The 23199-nt window shown below is 37.5% G+C and overlaps 1 non-coding gene across 1 annotated transcript; it reads left to right on the plus strand.

The window, feature by feature from the left end:
* The first annotated feature begins 22471 nt into the window (after positions 1-22471).
* On the plus strand, positions 22472-22574 carry LOC122475551. Its single transcript, XR_006295233.1, has one exon. It is a non-coding gene; the product is annotated as a U6 spliceosomal RNA (small nuclear RNA).
* Positions 22575-23199: the final 625 nt, after the last annotated feature.

Below are 23199 nucleotides of genomic sequence, written 5' to 3' on the forward strand. Positions count from 1 at the left end.
GGGTTCCCCTTTTTCCACATCCTCGCCAACACTGGTTCTTTCTTGTGTTGTTAATTTTAGCCATTCTGACAGGTGTAAGGTGGTATCCCATCACTGAGTGTTGATAGGGATGGAGGGTTAGGGGGTGGGGGAAAAGGGTGATGGGCATTGAGGAGGGCACTTGTTGGGATGAGCACTGGCTGTTGTACGTAAGTAATGAATCATGTGAATCTATTGCTGAAGCCAAGACTACACTACATGTTAGGTAACTTGACAATAAATTAAAAAAAATAAAGGACAAAAAAAAAGAAGGAGGGGGAGGAAAAAAGAAACAAAAGGAAAAGAAAAGAAAAAGAAAAAGAAGGAACCAAGAGCTATTTCTTTGAAAAGATAAACAAAATTGATAAACCCTTAGACTTAGCCAGACTCCTGAAGAAAAAAAGAGAAAGGACACAAATAAAATCAGAAATGACTAAGGAAAAGTAACAACTGACACCACAGTAATACAGATTATGAGACTGCTATGAAAAATTATATGCCAACAAATTAGACAACCTAGAAGAAGCGGATAGTTTCCAAGAAACATACAATCTTCCAAAACTGAATCAGGAAGAAATAGAAATTATAAACAGACAAATTACTAGTAATGAAATTGAACCAATAGTCAATTTACTATCAACAAAAAGAAATCCAGGACCAGATGGATTCACAGGTGAATCATACCAAACATTTCAAGAAGAATTAATACCTATTCTCTTCAAACTATTCCAAAAAATAGATGAGAAAAGAAAGCATCTATGTACATTCTACAAGTCCAGCATTACCTTCATACCAAAACCAGATGAAGACACCACACACACAAAAAGAAAACTACAGACCAATATCCCTGACCAACAAAGAAGCAGAAGTCCTCACCAAACTATTAGCAAATTGAATTCAACAACACATTAAAAGAATCGTTCACCACAATCAACTGGGAATTATACCAGGGATGCAAGGACAGTTCAATTTTACAAATCAATCAACATGATACACCACATCAACAAAACGAAAGATAAAAATCAAATGACCATCTCAATAGATACAGAAAAAGCATTTGAAAATATTCAGCATCCATTTATGATAAAAATTCTCAACAAAGCAACTTTAGAGGAAATATATCTCAACATAATAGAGGCCGTATATGAAAATTCCGTAATTAACATCATGCTTAATGGTGAAAAACTGAGAGCTTTCCCTCTAAGATCAGGAACAAGACAAATATATCTATTCTCACCACTTTTATTCAACATAGTACTGGAAGTTCTAGCCACAGCAACCAGAAAATAAAAAGAAATAAGAGCCATCCATATTGGTAAGGAAGAAGTTAAAATGTTACTATTTGCAAATAAGATGCTATACATAGAAAACTCTAATGACTCCACCAAAAAACAGAAGTAATAAATGAATTAAGTAAAGCTGTAGGATACAAAATCAGTAGCATTTGTATACACTAATAATGAAATAACAGAAAGAGAAATTAAGAAAACAATGCCATTTCAGTTGCACCAAAAGAATAAAATACTTAGGAATAAACTTAACCAAGGAGGTGAAAGACCTGTAATCTGAAAACTATAAAATATTGATAAAAGGAATTAAACATGACACAAACAAATGGAAAGGTATTCCATGTTCATGGATTCTAAGAATTAGTGTTGTTAAAATGTCCATACTACCCAAAGTAATCTACAGGTTCAATGCAATCACTATCAAGATACCAACAGCATTTTTCACAGAACTAGAACAAATAATACTAAAATTTAAGTGGGACCACAAAAGACCCTGAATAGTCAAAGCAGTCTTGAGAAAGAAGAACAAACTGGAGGTATCACAATTCCATGTATCAAGATATACTACAAAGCTGAAATAGCCAAAACAGTTTTGACACATGCAAAAAAAAAAAAAAAAATAGACACATAGATCAACAGAACAGAATAGAGCCCAGAAATAAACCCATGATTTTATGGTCAATTAATCTATGACAAAGGAGGCAAGAATATACAATGGGGGAAAAGGCAGCTTCTTCAATAAATGGTGCTGGGAAAACTGGATATCTACATGCAATAAAATAAAACAGGACCACTTTCTTATACCAAAATATATAAAATACAAAAAAAATCCTCAAAATGGATTAAAGACCTAATTGTGAGACCTTAAAACATAAAATTCCTGGGGCGCCTGGGTGGCGCAGTCGGTTAAGCATCCGACTTCAGCCAGGTCACGATCTCGCGGTCTGTGAGTTCGAGCCCCGCGTCAGGCTCTGGGCTGATGGCTCAGAGCCTGGAGCCTGTTTCCGATTCTGTGTCTCCTTCTCTCTCTGCCCCTCCCCCGTTCATGCTCTGTCTCTCTCTGTCCCAAAAATAAATAAACGTTGAAAAAAAAAATTAAAAAAAAAAAACATAAAATTCCTAGAAGAAAATACAGACAGTAATTTCTTTGACATCAGCTGTAGAGACATTTTTCTAGATATGTCTTCTAAAGCAAATAAAACAAAAGCAAAATTAAACTATTGGGACTACCTCAAAATAAAAATCTTTCATACAGTGAAGGAAATTATCACAAAACTAAAAGGCAACCTACTCAATGGGACAAGATATTTGCAAATGACATATCTGATAAGGGGTTAATATCCAAAATATGTAAAGAACTTATATGACTCAACAACAAAACTCCAAATAATCCAATTAAAAATGGGCAGAGAATATTAATAGATATTTTCCCAAATAAGACATACAGATGGTCAGTAGACACATGAAAAGATGCTCAGTATCACCCATCATCAGGAAAATGCAAATTAAAACCACAATATCATTTTATCCCTATCAGAATGGCTAAAATCAAAAAGACAAGAAATAACAAGTATTGGCACTGATATGAAGAAAAAGGAACACTCATGCACTGTTGGTGAGAATGTAAACTGGTACAGTCACTGTGGAAAACAGTTTGGAGTTTCCTCCAAAGATTAAAAGAAGAGCTACCAAATAATCCAATCACTTTACTACTAGTTATTTACACAAAGAAAAAAAAATACTCATTTGAAAAGATATATACCCCTATGTCTATTGCAAAATTATTTACAATAGCTGAGATATAAAAGCTGTCTGAATGTCCATTGATAAATGACTGAATAAAGATGTAGTATATATGTAAAATGGAATATTACCCAGCCATAATAAGAATGAAATCTTTCCATTTGGCACATCATAGATAGACCTAGAAGGTATAATGCTTAGTGAAATAAGTCTGTCAGAGAAAGACAAATACTATATGATTTCATTCATATGTGGAATTTAAGAAACAAAACAAACAAACATAACAAGAGATAAACAAAAAACAGACTCAAATACAGAGAACAAACTAGTGGCTTCCAGAGAAGAGGTGGGTGGGGGGATGGGTGAAATAGGAGAAGGGGATTAAGAATATACTTATCCTGATGGGCACTGAATAATGTATAGAAGAACTACTGAATCACTGTATTTTACACTCAAAACTAATATAACACTGTCTGTTAATTATACTTCAGTTAAATAAAAATTGGGAGCACTTGGGTGGCTCAGTCAGTTAAGCATCTGATTCTGGATTTCAACTCAGGTCATGATCCCCCAGTTCTGGCATCAAGCCCCATATCAAGCTCTGTCCTAAGTGTGGAGCCAGCTTGGGATTCTCTCTCTCCCTCTCTCTCTGCCCCTCCCTGCTCACATGCACTCTCTATCTCAAAATAAATAGACTTTAAAAATAAATAAATAAATAAATTAATTAATTAATTAAATTGTAGAAGGAAACACAGGCAGTAATTTCTTTGGTTTCAGCCATAGAAATATTTTTCTAGGTATGTCTCCTCAGGCAAGGGAAAGAGAAATGAAATAAGTAGGATACATCAAAATAAAAAGCTTTTGTCAACAAAACAAAAAGGTAATTTACTGAATAGAAGATATTTGCAAATGATATCTTTGATAAGGGGTTAATATCCAAAATATATAAAAAATTTATGTAACTCAATGTAAAGAAATAATCCAACTAAAAAAAAAATAGGTGGAAGATCTGACTAGGCGTTTTTCCAAAGAAGTCATGTAGATGGCCAATAGATACATCACTTGTCATTAGAGAAATGGAAGTCAAAACCGGAATGAGATATCACCTCACACCTGTCAGAATGGTTAAAATCAAAAAGACAAGAAATAACAATTGTTGGCAAAGATGTGGAGAAAATTGGTACAGCCACTGTGGAAAACAGTATGAAGTTTCCTCAAAAAATTAAATACAGAAATACCATATGATCTGAAAATTTCATTATTCAGTATTTATCCAAAAAAATGAAAACACTAATTTGAAAATATATATTCACCTCTATATTTATTGCAGCATTATTTCCAATAGTCAAGACATGGAAGCAACTTCATTGATAGGCGAATAGATCAAAAAGATTGGTATAATGGAATATTGCACAGCCATAAAAAAGAATGGGAGCTGGCCATTTGGGACAGCATGGATAGATGTAGAGAGTATTATGATAAGTGAAATAAATCAGACTGAGAAGACAAATACCATATGATTTCACTCATATGTGGAATATAAAAAGAACAAAACAAATGAATAAACAAACAGAAAGTAGAATTAGATCTATCAATACAAAGAACAAACTAATGGTTGTTTGTTGATGAGAGAAAGGGGTTGGGGGGATAGGGAAAATGGATGGAATGAAGGGGAGTGTGAGATACAAGCTTCCAGTTATGGAACAAATAAGTCACAGGAATAAAGGGCATATCACAGGGAATAGGGTCAGTGATATTTTAATAGCACTATATGGTAAGAGATGGTAGCTACACTTGTGGTGAGCATAGTATAACATATAAAGAAGTTGAATCACAATGTCATATACCTGAAACTAATGTAATATTGTGTGTCAACTACATTCAAATTTAAAATTTTTTAGTAAAATTTCCTAAAAGTGAAAAAAAAATCTTGAAAATAGCAAGAGAGATATAAATCATTATGTACACATGAGCCTCAATAACATCAATAGCTGATTTCTCATCAGAAACCATGGAAATCAGAAGGCAGTGGGATGATATATTCTTATCATCTTATCATCTTAAAAAAATTGTCCCCTGCCAAGTTGTTTTCCAGTGTGATTATATAATTTTACATTCCCACCATAAGTTTATGAGTTGTAATTTCTCCACATTCTTGCCAACCTGGTAGTCAGTCCTTTTCATTTTTGTCAGTCATTTTACTGCATGTATAATGTTATCCCATTGTGATTTTAATTTGCATTTTCTTAATGACTATGTTCAGCATCTGTGTACTTATTTGATCTAAGCACATAGATCTTTGGTGAAGTGTCTTCACATCTTTTGCCCAGTTTGTCTTAGTTTTCTTATTATTTAGTTTTGAGAGTTCTTTATGTATACTGTATACAAATCCATTATCAGATGTGTGATTTGTAATATTTTCTTCTCATCTCTCTTTTTTTATTGAGATATAATTGACATATATTAGTTTCAGGTATATATAATAATTCCATATTTCTATATATATTGCAAAATTGTCACAGTAAGTCTACTGTCACCATGCATAGTGACAAATTGTTTCTTGTGATGAGAAATTTTAAGATCTAGTCTCTTAGCAAATTAAAATTTTTTTTTCTTAGCAAATTTTAAATATGCAAAATAATATTTTTTTAAAAAAAATTTTTTTTTAACGTTTATTTATTTTTGAGACAGAGAGAGACACAGCATGAACGGGGGAGGGGCAGAGAGAGAGGGAGACACAGAATCGGAAGCAAGCTCCAGGCTCTGAGCCATCAGCCCAGAGCCCGATGTGGGGCTCGAACTCGTGGACTGCGAGATCCTGACCTGAGCTGAAGTCAGGCACTTAACCAACTGAGCCACCCAGGCGCCCCAATAATATTTTTAACTATAGTCACCATGCTATACATTACATCCCTGGGATTGATTTATTTTATAACTGGAAATTTGTACATTTTTACCCCTTCACCCGTTTTGCCTATCCTCTACCTTCTTCTCTGGCAACTACCAATCTGTTCTCTATATCTATGAACTCAGATTCTGTTTTGTTTCATTTTGTGGGGGTGTTTGGGGATTTTTTGTTTTTGTTTTGGATTTTAAATGGAAGTAAGATCATGTGGTATTTCTTTTTCTCTGTCTGATTTATTTCATTTAGCATAATGCCCTCAACTTCCATCTATGTTGTCACAAATGGCAAGATTTCCTTCTTTTTATTGCTGAATAATGCTCTATTGTATATGTACAGTATATCTTTTATCGATTGATCCATCAGTGGATGATTAGGTTGTTTCCATATCCTGGTTATTGTAAATAATGCTGCAATGAACATTAAGGTGCAGATATCTTTTCAAGTTAGTGTTCTCATTTTTTTTCAGATAAATACACAGAATTGGAATTGTTGGATCATATGGTAGTTCTTTTAATTTTTTGAGGATATCCATACTGTTTTCCACAGTGGCTACACTAATTTACATTCCTACCAACAGTGCACAAGGATTCCTGTTTTCTTTACATCCTTACCAGTACTTGTTATTTCTTGTCTTTTTGATAACAGCCATTCTCATTACACCTCATCACAATGAGATGATATCTTATTGTGGTTTTGGTTTATATTATATTTTCCCCCAATGATTAATGATGCTGAGCACCTATTCATGTACTTATTGGGTATCTGTGGGTCTACTTTGGAAAAATGTCTATTCAGATCTTCTGCCCATTTTTAAATCAGATTGTTTATTTTATTTTATTTTATTTTTGCTATTGAGTTTTAGTTCTTTATATATTTTGTATATTAACACCTTAACAGATATATAATTTACAAATATTTTCTCCCATTCAGTAGTTTGCCTTTTTGTTTTGCTGGTGGTTTCCTTTGCTTTGTAGAAGTGTTTCAGTTTAATGTAATCCCATTTTTAAAATTCTTGCTTCTGTTGCCTTTGCTTTTGGTGTCAAATCCAAAACATCATTGCCAACACCAATGTCAAGGAGGTTACCACTAACATTTTCTTCTACGAGTTTTATGGTTTCAGCTCTTATGTTCAAGTCTTTAATTCCCTTTAGTTAATTTTTGTATATGATGTAAATTTTACTCTTTTCATTCTTCTGCATGTGGTTGTCTAGTTTCCCAACACTATTTATTGAAAGACTGTCTTTCCCTGTTGTATAGTCTTGGCTCCTTTGTTGTAAATTAACTGACAATATATGCATGAGTTTACTTCTGGGCTGTCTATTCTGTTCTCTTGATGTATGTGTCTGTTTTCATACCAATATCATCCTGTTTTGATGACTATAGCATCTAATACAGTTTGAAATCAGGTAGTGTGATGCCTCCAGTTCTCATCTCTTAACAGTATATTTTGCAAGAGTTCTTAATTTTTATTAAGTCCAACTTATCAATTTGCTTTTTTTTAAGACTTTTTAAAAAGTTTTGAGTAATCTCTATACCCAACATGAGGCTGAAACTCACAACCCTGAGATCAAGGGTTGCATGCTGTACTGACTGAGTCAGTCATATACCAATTTTTTTAATGATTTATGCTTTTGATGTTATATCTAAAACATCTTTACCTAAACTATGGGTACAAATATTTTGTTTCACTTTTATCTAGAAATTTCATTGATACTATCTATTGACCTACTAACTTTTTATTTCATTGATCTCTGCCTTAATCTTTATTATTCCCTTTTTTCTGCTTATTTTGGGTTTCATTTGTTCTTCTTTTTCTAGTTTCTTAAGGAGGAAACAGAAGTTATGCAGGTCCAGTCCCCAAATTTAGAAATGCAAAGCTTAGATTTTGATACTCTACTGAGACTAGTTCTACTACTAACAATATTCTCTCTCTCTCTCTCTTTCTGTGTGTGTGTGTGTGTGTGTGTGTGTGTGTGTGTGTGTACCAAGTAATGACACCTCTTGCTCATTTCTATTCTTTATGTTTTCTTGTAAAAGGACAGAAAAGATGTATTTCAGAGAGATAAGAGTAGTATATCTCTTTGCAATTCTGCTTGATAACACACAGGTCTTATTATTTAGGAATTTTTTGCTTATCATTCATCAGTTACTGGACATTTGAGTTGTTTCTACTTTTTTTTAAATTTTTTTAACATTTATTCATTTTTTGAGAGACAGAGAGAGAGAGCACAAGCAGGGGAGGAGCAGAGAGAGGGGGAGACACAGAATCCGAAGCAGACTCCAGGCTGTCAGCACAGAGCCCGATGCGGGACCCGAACTCACAAAACACGAGATCATGACCTGAGCCGAAGTGGGACACTTAACCAACTGAGCCACCCAGGAGCCCCGAGTTGTTTCTACTTTTCGACTATTAGAAATAATGCTATGAACATTTGCACAAGTTTTTGTGCAAATATCTGTTTTCAATTCTCTTGGTTACATGACTAGGCATGGAATTGCTGGGTCACATGGTAATTCTATGCTTAAATGTTTTAGGAACTACCAAACTGTTTTCCACAGATGCTGCACCATTTTACATTTCCACCAGCAGTATATGAACATCCCAATTTTTTCATAGCCTCACCAACACTTTTTCCTTTTTTTAATTATAGCCATACTAGTAGGTATGATATGATGTCTCACTGTGGTTTTAATTTGCATTTCTCTGATGACTAATGACATTGAGCATCTCTTCATGTACTTATCAGCCACTTCTATGTCAGCTAGGGACACCACATTTCTTAATCAGTAAAATCAGGTCTCTTCTTTGGCATACATTAAGTAGTAAAGTGTCGAGTGCTGAAGTAACCCTTACAGTAACTTCAGAACCAGTAACACATTTTTTGCTGAGATGGAAGTCAGAAAAGGCTGTACAATTCACATTTTAGTTGGTAGAAACAAAGACCTATTACAAAGAGAATAATTATTATATTGAAGTCCCTTGAAGCTTCCTGCAATTAAATCATGTATTAGTTCAGCAAAAGCCTGTTGTGGGTTAGAGAGTGAACACAAATAGTTCAGGTTTAGGGAGCTGGCATCAGCACTAGACTAACTGAAGTAGGATTGGTGGAAGCCTTATAGAATCAGCTCCTTTAAGGACAACGCAATATGCAACCAGAGTATAAACAGGAAGTTGGATGTATTAAGCCAGCTACCCTTGAGAGGAAAGCCAACTGGAAAACCAACTTATAATATGTGTGTGTCTTTGTGTGTGTATGTGTTGTTCACGCATTAATTTGTTCATACCCGAGCGGGAAAAACTCACTTCTGTGTTTCTCCTTTACTGTCACACTACTACACACTCACAACACTTCTGACACTAGATGTGATTTTTTTCCCTACACCAAGCAATTCCATGACACCAGCTGAGTGTTCTACAATTTAATGCAATTCTGACACTATCTACACAGAGGTAGCATCAGATCCCACAAGTTAAGGGCCTACAAGATTGCCCTACCCTATGCCCCACTAAAGACACCAACATTGGGGCGCCTGGGTGGGGCAGTCGGTTAAGCGTCCGACTTCAGCCAGGTCACGATCTCCCAGTCCATGAGTTCGAGCCCCGCGTCAGGCTCTGGGCTGACGGCTCAGAGCCTGGAGCCTGTTTCCGATTCTGTGTCTCCCTCTCTCTCTGCCCCTCCCCCGTTCATGCTCTGTCTCTCTCTGTCCCAAAAATAAATAAACGTTGAAAAAAAAAAAGACACCAACATCAAGTCCAAGTTGTCACCCGCGCTTTTGACTAATCAGCTATAAATCATAGGTTCCTGTGAGCCCTTCCTCGGGGTTAATTAATTTGCTAGAGCAGCTCACAGAACTTAGGAAAACAGTTTGCTTACTGTTTACCAATAAAGGATACTGATAAACAACCAGATGGAAGAGATGTGTAGAGCACGGTGTGTGGGAAGGGGCCCAGAGCTTCCATGCCTTCTCCCTGTACACTACTCTCCTACCAAACCCACATGTTCACCAACCTGGAAGTCCCAAACCCCACTGGAATTTTTATGGAGGCTGCATTACACGGGCATGATCAATCGTTAACTCCATTTCCAGCCCTTCCCCTCTCTCTCTAGAGAATGAGGAGTGGAGCTGAAAATTCCAAGCTCCTTATCATGGCTTAGTCTTTCTGGTGACCAGCCCCCATCAAGGAGCCTACCAAGTCACCTCATTAGAACAAAAGACACTGCTATCACCCAGGAAATCCCAAAGGTTTTAAGAGCTGTGCATCAGAAACTAGGAACAGAGATAGATATATAGATATCTAATATATATATTTTTATTTTACAATACTTCACTCAAAACAGTTATCTCAGGTGGGCTACAGAAGTCAATGAGTAAGGAGATAGATAGATAGATAGATAGATCTCACATCTTCTTAATCCATTCATCAGTCGATGGACATTTGGGTTCTTTCCATAATTGGGCTATTATTGATAGTACCGCTATAAACCATGGGGTGCATGTGCCCCTTTGAATCAGCATTTTTGTATCCTTTGTATATATACCTAGTAGTGCAATTGCTGGGTCATAGGGTAGCTCTATTTTTAATTTTTTGAGGAACCTCTATACTGTTCTCCAGAGTGGCTATACCAGTTTGCATTCCCACCAACAGTGAACAAGGATTCTCCTTTCTCCACATCCCCACCAATATCTGTTGTTTCCTGAGTTGTTCATTTTAGCCATTCTGACAGGTGTGAGGGAATGTTTTGTTGAGTTTTGATTCATGATATTGAGTGATGATGACTGATACTGAGCATCTTTTCATGTGTCTGTTAGCCATCTGGATGTCTTCTTTGGAAAAGTGTCTGTTCATATATTTTGCCCATTTCTTCACTGGATTATTTGTTTTTTAGGTGTTGAGTTTCATAAGTTCTTTATAGATTTTGGATGCTAATCCTTTATTCGATATGTCATTTGCAAATATCTTCTCCCATTCCATCAGTTGCCTTTTAGTTTTGTTGATTGTTTACTGTGCAGAGCTTTTTATCTTGATGAGGTCCCAATAGTTCAATTTTGCTTTTGTTTCCCTCGCCTCTGAAGACATGTCTAGTAAGAAGTCATTGCAGCTGAAGTCAAAGAGGTTTTTGCTTATTTTCTCCTCTAGGATTTTTATGGTTTCCTATCTCACATTTACATCTTTCATCCATTTTTAATTTATTTTTGTGCATGGTGTAATAAAGTGGTTCAGTTTCATTCTTCTGCATATCACAATCCAGTTCTCCCAATACCATTTGCTGAAGAGACTGTTTTTTTTTTCTAAATACTCTTTCTTGCTTTGTTGAAGATTAGTTGGCCATACATTTGTGGGTCCATTTCGGGGTTATCTATTCTGTTCCATTGATCTATGTGTCTGTTCTTGTGCCAGTACCATACTGTCCTGATAATGACAGCTTTGTAATATAGCTTGAAGTCTGGAATTGTGATGCCTCTGGCTTTGATTTTCTTTTTCAGCATTACTTTGTCTCTTTGGGGTCTTCTCTGGTTCCATACAAATTTTAGAATTGTTTGTTATAGCTCTGTGAAGAATGCTGGTGTTGTTTTGATAGGGATTGCAGTCAATATGTAGATTGCTTTGGATAGCTATGGCAGAACATGTTAGATGTTTAGCATACCATTTCTTCTTCCTCCTGGGCATACAGCAATCTATCTTTCTAAGCCTTTGTAGTTAGATGTGGCCATGTGACTAAGCTCCTGGGAACAAATGTGTACAGAGGTATGGACCCCATTTAGGCCTGGCCCATGAAAAATTCCCACACTCATTCTTGACTTTCTTTCCCATCCTGGCTGAGGCAGCCAAGCATGCTTACTTGGAAACTATGTTTTGAAAGGACAGATCTCCTAAGATAGGAAAAGTCTTGATCCTTGAATCACTGCTTGGAGGAAGACCACCTCCAATTAGGAACACCCATTGTAGAATTTAAGTGAGAGAGAAAGAATCTTTTATGTTGCTGAACACTGAAGTTACAGCAGCAAGTTTTACCTTAACAAAGAGCCATTTTTTTAAGCATTATTTACTGAAAAAATGTGTTCCTTCATTACTGACTTGAGATGCTTTTACTTCATCATAGAATGTATTGCAGTTAAAAGCACAGCCATGGTGGTGTGCCAGGGTGGTTCAGTTGGTTGAGGGTCTGACTCTTGATTTCAGCTCAGGTCATGATCTCAGGGTTGTAGAATGAAGCCCCACATTGGGCTCCACACTGAGCATGGAGTCGCTTAAGATTCTCTCTCTCTCCCTCTGCCTCTCTCCCCCACTTACTCTCTCTCTCTCTAAAAAAAAAAAAAGAGTAAAAATTAAAAAAAGAGCACAGCCAAGTCCTTGTTTTCTGAACATGGGCCTTGTACATAATCTAAGTTTCCCCGTAAGTAAATTGAAGTCAAAGAAAGTATGGTATATAATGAGCTCTCAATAAATGTTAGTTGTTCTTGATATTATAATTGTTATATGCTAAATCCCACTAAATATGTGTCTATTCTATTCCATGATATATTTGTCCATTCCCTGTTTGTTTATTGTGTCCTATGTCTTTCCTTGGGATTAACTTTTCATTTTTCTGGACTTAGTGCTTGTTGTAGACCTGGGAAGCTAGGCTTCTGCCATGGGACCCCAGGCTTATAGGGCCCTGTCATGGCTCTTGGCTGGTGAAGAGTGTGTGAAATATGTGAAGAGCCCATAAGGACTACCCAGAGCCCATGTCCACACCCTCAAGATCATGTTCTAAGTACCTGAGGTTTCAGAATTTCCTGCCCACATGGCCCCAAGGCCACTTCCAGGACCTGTGCAGGCCTCTTTCCTGGACCTACATCCTATGGGTAGATCACACTTCTAACTATACCTGAGGGCTGGTGAGAAGGAGTCTGCTTGAGGCAGGTGGGAAGGAACTTGGACTTGCAGGCTAGGATTCTACATGCATGGTGTGGTTTCCCCTTGCAGAAAGAGATGGAGCTAGTGGTAGGAAGAAAGAGAGGGAAGTGTCACAATTTGGAAGTCTTCATTTGTACTCCTACCTAGCCTCTACAAAGGTTAAGGAAGCACTTGGCTGGTTTCTATTCTCTGGATTTTTTTTTTTTCAGTAAGCAATTGTGAGAGGAAAATTTCTAAATCCTTACATTAAACAAACCTTATTTTTGTCATTCCATTGAACTGCTAATTTAGCTGGGACTAGATACAAGTCTGTATCTATACCTTTTAAGATCAAGCTTTGAAAATATTGCTTTAGTATTTTCCGGCATTTAATTTTATTGATGAAAGGTACAACGCAAACTGATTCTTACCCCTCCCCACTCACCCACTCCCCAGAAGGTTTTTTGGATTTTCTCTTTATCCTTCGTATTCTGACATTTCACCATGATGTATTCAAGTATATATCTTTTATTATATACTTTGTTCTTCACTCGTGAACATTTTAAATCTACAGACTCTTGCCTTGCCTTAGTGCCAGAAAATTTTAAATTTACTCTGGATATTGCCATTCTCACTTCCATGAATGCCAGTTATAAGAATTTTGATCTCCTAGACTGATTTTGCATATCATTTAATCTTTTTCTCCCCCTGTTGCCAATGAGTGACACGAAAAGCAAGTCATACCCTTGGCTAATGTATACTAGAAAGTCTTTCATATCTTTGCAACTAAATTGATATGTGTACCAGTTAGCTACAGCTGCAAAACAAATAACTACAAAACATCAGGGGCATTAAAAAAAATTCATCCTGCATCTGCAGGTTGATTGGGAGCTGTGCCTTTGGCTGAGCAGTTCAGTTCTACGAGTTTCTCATCCTCTTGGGACTAGATGGCTAGCACTGGCATGTCTTCCTGCAGATGCTGGAAGCACAACAGTATGCAAGCCTAATGACGTATTCACAGCAGCTTGCTTCACATCTGCTAACATCCCATTGGCCAAAGCAAGATGCATGGCTGACTGCAGAGTAGGAAATTACACCCTGGCGCTGTGTGAGAGGGTACTGCAAAGCTACATGGCTTAACGTGTGAATACAGGGAAGGGTGAAGAATCAGGCCATTAGTGTCATCGTACTCTGAGTGTGTAAGTGCCCTCCTGTGGTACCCAGGTGGTCAGCTCCAGTACCCCACACTGAAAACTGCATAGTTGCAACTTTGTACCTACACAGGCCCTAATATGTGACTTAAATCCACAAAGGAACTTTAGTAACAAAAGGACTACAATTTTGTATAAATGCAATGGTCCTATAAATTTGGGGCTCGTGTAAACCACACAGAAAAGATACCCTCACGGGCACCTGGGTGGCGAAGTTGGTTAAGAAGTTGGTTAAGAAGTTGGTCCAACTTCGGCTCAGGTCATGATCTCACTGCTCCTGAGTTCGAGCCCCGTGTCAGGTTCTGTGCTGACAGCTCAGAGCCTGGAGCCTGCTTCAGATTCTGTGTGTGTCTCTCTCTCTGCCCCTGCCCCCTCACACTCTGTGTCTCTCTTTCTCAAAAATAAATAAACATTAAAAAAAAATTTAAACAAGAAAAAGAAAAGATACCCTCGTGGAAGCACAGTAAAATTCTTCTTGACTGACTGTGTAACTTGAGTAACCAGGTATAAATCATTGTTAACAGCCTAATAACACTGGGGGTAGCCCGATAAACCTTGTCAACTGTGATTGCCATATTTGTAATAATATGGAAACAAGAGGGATCCAGAATTCTCACACGGCAGAGTTTGAGAGGGGCAGTCCTGTTGGAAGGCAGTGCCAAAGACTTGCCTTGACACTATCGCTCACAGCAAGCATGATGTTTTTATTTAGAGTGTATGTTACACATCAATACCAAATAGTAAACACTTTTACAAAATTTGCACAAAATCGAGGCAGTTTCAATGATTCATACAAATGGATTTTACTTATTACTTACCCCTGGGATTGTTTTTGTTGATACAGGTGGTGGCTTGGGGGAGCTAAACCATCTTCTAAACACTACTCAAGACCCCCACCATCAGCAAGCATAGGCGACTGGGCAGTTTTTATCCCACTGCATAGTATTGAAAGTGACTGACTTACTGTGAGGTGCTCATATTAACTCTCTTGTGCTCCACAAAAGACCTAAGTTTCATTATTTTAGACTCACAATGATTAATTATCAGCTTGATTTGAAATCAAGTTTAAAATGGCATGTGGCTATGCCCTGTAAATAGTATAATTTGGCGGGGTGCCTGGCTGGCTCAGTCTGTAGAGCGTGTGACTCCTGATCTTGGGGTCATTAATTTGAGCTCTGCATTGGGGTAGAGATTATGCAGAGAAATAAAATCTTTAAAAAACTTACATAATTTGACTTGTTAGAATAAAATCCAAAACAGACTAAAATAAAGCAGTTTAATTAGGCAGCTGATTAATAATACCTTCACAAGTACTTAAATCTTATAAGAGGTCATTGAGCTTACTCTTGGGTTGGCTTCCCTCTTTATCACACTTAAGATCTGTAGGTATATGGGGGCCGCAGTCGTGAGCTTCTGCCAAAGATATTTGGTATTTGGTATCTACGGAAACTTAAGATTGCGGCATTTCGTCTTAATTATTGTCATTAAATTAAGTTAAATAAGCACAAATACATCTTTAGTTTAAATTCTCTTCCTCCTTACTTCTGGTGTCCCAGATTAATCTTGAAGAATGGTGTCAGTACAGTTATTGTTGATATTCTCTCTTTTTTTAGTGTTTATTTAGAGAGAGACAGAGTGTGAGTGGGGAAGGGCAGAGAGAGAGGGAGACACAGATTCTGGAGCAGGCTCCCGGCTCTGAGCTGTCAGCACAGAGCCTGGTGTGGGGCTTGAACTCACGAACCCAGCCGTGAGATCATCACCTGAGCTGAAGTCAGATGCTTAACTGCTGAGCCACCTAGGTGCCCCATATATTCTCTTTTTTAATGCTTTTTATTCAGAACTGATTTGGAATTTATAGGAAAGTTGCAAAAACAGCACAGAGAGTTTTCATATACCCCAGCTTCCTCTAATGTATAACCACAATGTTCAAAACAGAAAATTAACATTAGTATAATACCATTAACTAAACTACAGTTCTTATTCAAATTTCACCGATTTGTGGAAATTGCCTGGCTTGGTCGGTAGAGCAGGCAGGAGGGAAATCATAAGAGACTCTTAAATACAAAATAAATTTAGGATTGCTGGAGGGGAGGTGGAGGGGATTGGCTAAATGGGTGATGGGAATTAAAGAGGGCACTTGGTGGGATGAGCACAGGATGTTATATGTAAGTGATGAATCACTGGGTTCTATTCTTGAAACCAATACTACACTGTATTTTAACTAGCTTGAACTTAAATAAATACATTTTTAAAAATTAGAATAACCCAGAAATAAACAACTTTTTTAGGGGCACCTGGGTGGCTCATTTAGTTGAGCACCAACACCGGCTCAGGTTATGATCAGGTTGGTGAATTCAAGCCCCGCATCAGGCTCACAGCACAGAGCCTGATTCAGATCCGCTGTCCCCCCTTTCTCTCTACCCCTCCCCCAGTCACGTTCTCTCTGTCTCTCTCTCTCTCAAAATAAATAAAACATACAAAAAAACTTTTTAAAGAAGTATTCTTTAATTCCTATATTTCTGAGTGTTTTATGATGAATAGGTATTGGTTTATTCAAAAGATTTCTCAGCTTCTAAATAGACATGATATGATCTTTTTCTTAGATTTAATATTATGGTATGATATTCAATGATTTCCAAATATTAAACCAGATTTGCATTTCCAGAATAAATCCCAGTTGGTCCTGATGTTTTATTTTCTTAATGTGGCATTGAATTCTTTTTGCTAATATTTTATTTAAAAATTTTGTATCAATATTCATGAATAATATTGCCAATAGTTTTCTTTGTACTTTATCTAGTTTAGATATCAGTGTTATATTTACTTCATAAAAGAAATTGTGTGGGGGCACCTGGGTGGCTCAGTCGGTTAAGCATCTGACTTCAGCTCAGGTCATGATCTCACTATTCGGGAATTGGAACCCCACATCGGGCTCTGTGCTGACAGCTCAGAGCCTGGAGCTGCTTCAGATTCTGTGTCTCCCTCACTCTCTGCCCCTCCCCCACTCACACTCTGTCTCTCTCTCTCTCTCTCTCTCTCTCAAAAAAAAAATAAACATTAAAAAAATTTAAAAAGGAATTAGGACGTTTTCCTTCCTTTTTAATGCCCAATATTAATGGTTTGGTAGAATTTTCCTGTGAAATCATAGTTACTTAATAATTTCCTGTCTCTTCTATGGAAATTGGCCTTTTTAAATTTTCTAACTCTAATGGGTTCAATTTTGCCAATCTGAATTTCCTCAGGAAATTATCAATGTCTCTATTATTTGTATAGAAGTCATGTATGATTTCCAGTTTTTTCTTGTCTCAGTGGTTATTTTCTCCTTATTGATATTCATTTAAAGTGTGTTTTAAGAGGGGCGCCTGGGTGGTGCAGTCGGTTGGGCGTCCGACTTCAGCCAGGTCACGATCTCGCGGTCTGTTCGAGCCCCGCGTCAGGCTCTGGGCTGATGGCTGGAGCCTGGAGCCTGTTTCCGATTCTGTGTCTCCCTCTCTCTCTGCCCCTCCCCCCCTCATGCTCTGTCTCTCTCTGTCTCAAAAATAAATAAAAACGTTAAAAAAAATTAAAAAAAAAATAAAGTGTGTTTTAAGAGAAACCCAATATGATGAGTGAAGTAATGAAAGGATACTTTTTTTTCTTGGTGAATTTTTTTTTAAGTTTTATTTATTTATTTTGAGAGAGAAAGAGCAGGCACACCTCAGGGAGAGGGGCAGAGGGAGGGAGAGGGACAGATGGAGAGAGAGAATCTCAAGCAGGCTCCATGCTTAGCAGAGAGCCCTACATGGGGTTCCAATTCACCAACTGTGAGATTATGACCTGAGCTGAAATCAAGAGTCAGAGGCTTAACCCACTGAACCACCCAGACGCCCCTCTTCTTGGGGAACTCCTGTATTACATTTCTTCTCCAGTGAAAATATCCATATGATTTTTTAAAAAGCAATATGAGGGACGCCTGGGTGGCTCATGCGGTTAAGCGGCCAACTTCGGCTCAGGTCATGATCTCCCGGTATGTGAGTTCCAGCCCCGCGTAGGGCTCTGTGCTGACAGCCTGGAGCCTGTTTCAGATTCTGTGTCTCCCTCTCTCTGACCCTCCCCTGTTCATGCTCTGTCTCTCCCTGTCTCAAAAATAAATAAAACGTTAAAAAAAATTTTTTTTTAAAAAGCAATATGAACTGAAGAATAAAGCCCAAAAGGACACACACACACACACACACACACACACACAGGGGTTGCCTCTAACTAATAAGGGGTCTATGGTTCCATTATTCTCCTTTGATATAAATTAATATAAAATGTCAAGGTACAATTTGAATCAGCCAATTCTTTTAAAAATTCCATTTGTATCTGAGGCATATTTTGGAGATGATTGCATTATTAGTTAGATGAGCAAATTTTTAAGCTGCATGCTGTCCCCCATTCCTCCAACTAAACAGAAAGCCTCTCTGCAGCTCTAGCACAGTCCCTTGGCTATACCACGTGCTTAAAAGTCGATGACTGATTATTACTTTGGCATAATTATAACACCTTATGTTTTCGTGATGCTTTTCAAGTGTTCAAAGCACTTCTAAGTTTTTTCTTATTTGACCCTCACAATACCAAGTTAGGTACTCTTGGCAGGGTATCTGCATTTTGCAGTTGAAGAAAAAAAAATCTCAAAGAGATTAAGTGGCTTTACTAAGGCCATCTGGCTGACGTGGGACGGGGTGAGATCTGGCACTAAGTCCATTCTTCTTCCCTTTTATGCTATGGTGCTTACTGCAGCCCGACTTCTCCTAGGACATGTTTTAATCATATGCCTCATCACACTGTCTGCTAAATGACACTATCAATAGCAGAAATGTTGTGTATGCAAAACAATTTAGATATTGCACTTTTAAATGCTCACTCAGCCCGAACAGGGTAATTACATAATGACTTAGAAAATCCAGCCATTTAAAAAACTTATATAATGGCAAAATTATCCATGATGCTAAGCAAAAGAATCAAGTCCACTGTTTTGCTTAGCTTTCTACTTAGCTGCGAGTAGAGTTTTTAGAGATTCTACCCTCATTCATTCAACAAATATTTATTGAGTGCCAAGTACATGCCAATCACTTTTTCAGCACTGAGGATACGGCAGTGGACAAAAGAAAGTCTGTGTTCTCAGAGCTTACACTCTAGTGGAGGGAGACGGACAACAAACAAATGAATACACACCCTGTGCAAGCTATGAAGGAAGTGGAGCTTTTAAATGGGCTGGTTAGAGAAGGTCTTTCTGATAAGAAGACATCTGAGCAGGAACGTAAAACAATTTAGGAAGTGAGCCATATTGGAGAAACAGCCCTAAGCAGATGGAATAACAGGTAGAAAGACCCCAGGGCAGGAGAGAAAATTGTCACTCTGAAAAGTGTAGAAGAGAAAGTAAATCATCTCTAAATCATCCAGAGGAGCCACCAAAGCTACACTTTTCCCCAAGATTACAGAATTAGTGTGACTAGTCTTATATTTATGTGATTGCTTTTATTTAAAATCATATTTCTGAGGCCCTCTGGGTGGCTCAGTTAAGTGTCTGACTTCGGCTCAGGTCATGATCTCACAGTTCGTGAGTTCGAGCCCTGCATCGGGCTCTGTGCTGACAGCTCAGAGCCTGGAGCCTGTTTCAGATTCTGTGTCTCCCTCTCTCTCTGTTCCTCCTCCACTCACGTTCTGTCTCTCTGTCTCTTTCTCAAAAATAAACATTGAAAAAAATTTTTTAAATAAAAAGATAACATTTCTATTAAGTAGTAAAACCTACTTTGCCTCTGTCACTTAAACAATATCAAATATCATTTTAAATATTTTTATTATTTTTAAGTGATCTCTATACCCAAGATGGGGCTTGAACTCCCAACCCCAAGATCAAGAGTCACATGTTCTATCAACTGAGCCAGCCAGGAGCCTCCAATATCAAATATTTTTTTTAAAGAAAATACTGAACATTTTATTTCTTCATTTATTTTTACTTTCATATCTTTGCCATGTAGACACTGTCTTTAGTCTTTATATGTATATATGTTATAACATATATATATAATATATATATAAATTTAATTTTTACCTAAAGGACTAAAGCTACATGGCATAGGGACCTTGAAAGATTCAGTTGACCAGGGAAAACAATCAGAGGAGTTGCACTTATAGCTGGGCATTTGATGAGCTGAACTGTACTTTGTGTTATAGAAACCACACTTCTTTCTCAGAAGGTTTATTTACTTTCCTCATATATTTTTCTCTATGCTAGGGAAATATCCAGGATATTTAATGTCTTTGTGTTGCTGATCTCACAGTCTAATGACCTTCAAGCCCAAAACTCAGTGACTTAAAACAGCAGCCATGTTATTTATTACCTTATGATTCTATGGGTTGGTTGAACTCAACTGAGCAGTTCTGCTGGTCCTGCTCAGTGTTTTTTGGGCAGTTGTATCACATGGTAGGGGAGGTTATAGTTATCTAGAAGCTTGTCAGTGAGGCAGGAATGACTGAGTCTTTCTCCTTCCCCCAAATAGTGTTGGGCTTCTCCTCTCTATCTGGGCTTTCCACATGACTACTTGGGCTTCTTCACAGCATGGCAGCTAAGTTCCAAGAAGGAAAATAGAAGCTGTTATTCCTTTTAAAGGCTAGGCCCAGAATTCACACAGCATCATTTCTACTTAATTCTTTTAGTTAACAGGGTCATAGTCAGTGCAGATTCAAGAGTAGCATGGAAGTGGATGTATCTCAATAGATCCATCTTGGGAGATGAGTCACAGCACCTTCTCATCCTGCACCATTGTTAAGTGTGTTTACTTTTATTACATAACCAAATAGAAAGTCTATGACACATTCTGGTAAAAAGTGTTATGAAAACACAGAAAAAGAAATGACCAACACTTTCTGGTGGGGAAAAGAACAACCTTTAAGGAAAGGAGATTTCAAGCTAAATCTTGAATAATGAAAGGTCTCCATGGGTGGCTTAGGTAGTGCAGGTTAGGCAGAGGAAATAGCATGTGTGAAGTTGCTGAGGCATGAAGGAGCTAGTGGTATTTGGGGAACACAGGGCTTTGGGAGCATATGAGGGAGTGGAGGAGATGGTGGAAAAACCTAAAGAAGAAAGCTGGGGTTTGATCAGGAAAGTATAGGTTTCAAAGACACTTCTATCAAGGCAGGACAATCCAGAGGCTTAGAGATCACCTCCACTAGCTGAGAGAAAAGCCAGATCCTCCTTTAGGTAAAGTTAATTCCTCATCATACACCATCCTACCTGTATTTTGGAGTACATATCGAGAGTATAGGCTTTAGTTTGCCTGGGTTGGCCTGCCCCATGTGGTTGCAATGATGTTAACTTTTTTCTTTTTTTTTAATTTTCTTTTTTCTTTTTAAAAATTTATATCCAAGTTAGTTAGCATATAGTGAAACAATGATTTCAGGAGTATATTCCTTAATGCCCCTTACCCATTTAGCCCATCCCCCCTCCCACAACCCCTCCATCAACCTTCAGTTTGTTCTCCATATTTGAGTCTCTTCTGCTTTGTCCCCCTCCCTGTTTTTATATTATTTTTGTTTCCCTTCCCTTAAGTTCATCTGTTTTGTCTCTTAAAGTCCTCATATGAGTCATATGATTTTTGAGTCATATGATTTTTGTCTTTCTCTGACTAATTTCACTTGGCATAATACCCTCCAGTTCCATCCACATAGTTGAAAATGGCAAGATTTCATTCTTTTTGATTGCCAAGTAATACTCCATCGTGTGTGTGTGTGTGTGTGTGTGTGTGTGTATATATATATGTATGTGTATATATATATATATATATATATATATATACCACATTTTCTTTATCCATTCATCCATCGGTGGACATTTGGGCTCTTTCCATACTTTGGCTATTGTTGATAGTGCTGCTATAAACATGGGGGTGCATGTGTCCCTTCGAAACAGCACATCTGTATCCCATAGATAAATGCCTAGTGGTGTAATTGCGGGGTCGTAACGTAGTTCTATTTTTAGTTTTTTGAGGAACTTCCATACTGTTTTCCACAGTGGCTGCACCAGCTTGCATTCCCAGATGCTAATTTTTTAAAAATGTTTATTTATTCATTTTGAGAGAGAGACAGAGAGACAGAAGGACAATCCCAAACAGGCTCCATGCTGTCAGTGTGGAGCCCGATGTGGGGCTCTATCTCATGAACTGTGAGATCATGTCCTGAGCCAAAATCAAGAGTTGGATGCCCAACTGAATGAGCCACCCAAGCACCCCACTATGATGCAAATTTATGAATATTCTCATTCTCCTTTTCTGGGTACATGGTGGGATTGTGCACACTTAACCTCTTTGAAGATATGTATGGCCTTATGACTTGCCTTAGTTGAAGAAGTGTAAGTAGAAATGATGAGCAAGCAGAAGCTTTAGAAGTAAATGAGGGATTGTACTTGCTTTAGGAGCACATATACTAAAATTTGAACGATACAGAGAAGATTAGCATGGTTCCTGCACAAGGATAACACACAAATTTTTGAAGTGTTCCATATTTTTAAGAACTTATAAAACTCAATGCCTAAAAACCAAATAATCCAATTAAAAAATGGATAGAGGACATGAACAGACATATCTCCAAAGAAGACATCCAGATGGCTAACAGACACAAGAAAAGATGTTCAACATCACTCATCATCAGAGAAACACAAATCAAAACTACAATGAGATATCACCTCACATCTGTCAGAATGGCTAAAATCAAGAACAAAAGAAACAACAGGTGTTGGCAAGGATGTGGAGAAAAAGGAAACCTTAGGAACTGGGAATGCAACGTGGTGCCGCTGCTGTGGAAAACAGTATGGAGGTTCCTCCAAAAATTAAAAATTGAACTACCTTACAATCCAGCAATTACACTACTGTGTATTTGCCAAATACAGGAACAGTAATTCAAAGGGATACATGCACACCTATGTTTATAGCAGCATTATTTACAATAGCTAAGGAACAGAAGCAGCCAAAGTATCCATCAACTGATCAACGGATAAAGATGTGATAGATAGATAGATAGATAAACAAATAGAATGGATATATATATATATACATATTAGAATGGATAAAAATGTGAGATATATATATATATTATACAGAATGGATATATATTATATAGAATGATATAGATATA

Source organism: Prionailurus bengalensis, chromosome D4 (assembly GCF_016509475.1).
Source record: "Prionailurus bengalensis isolate Pbe53 chromosome D4, Fcat_Pben_1.1_paternal_pri, whole genome shotgun sequence".
Lineage (NCBI taxonomy): Eukaryota > Metazoa > Chordata > Mammalia > Carnivora > Felidae > Prionailurus > Prionailurus bengalensis.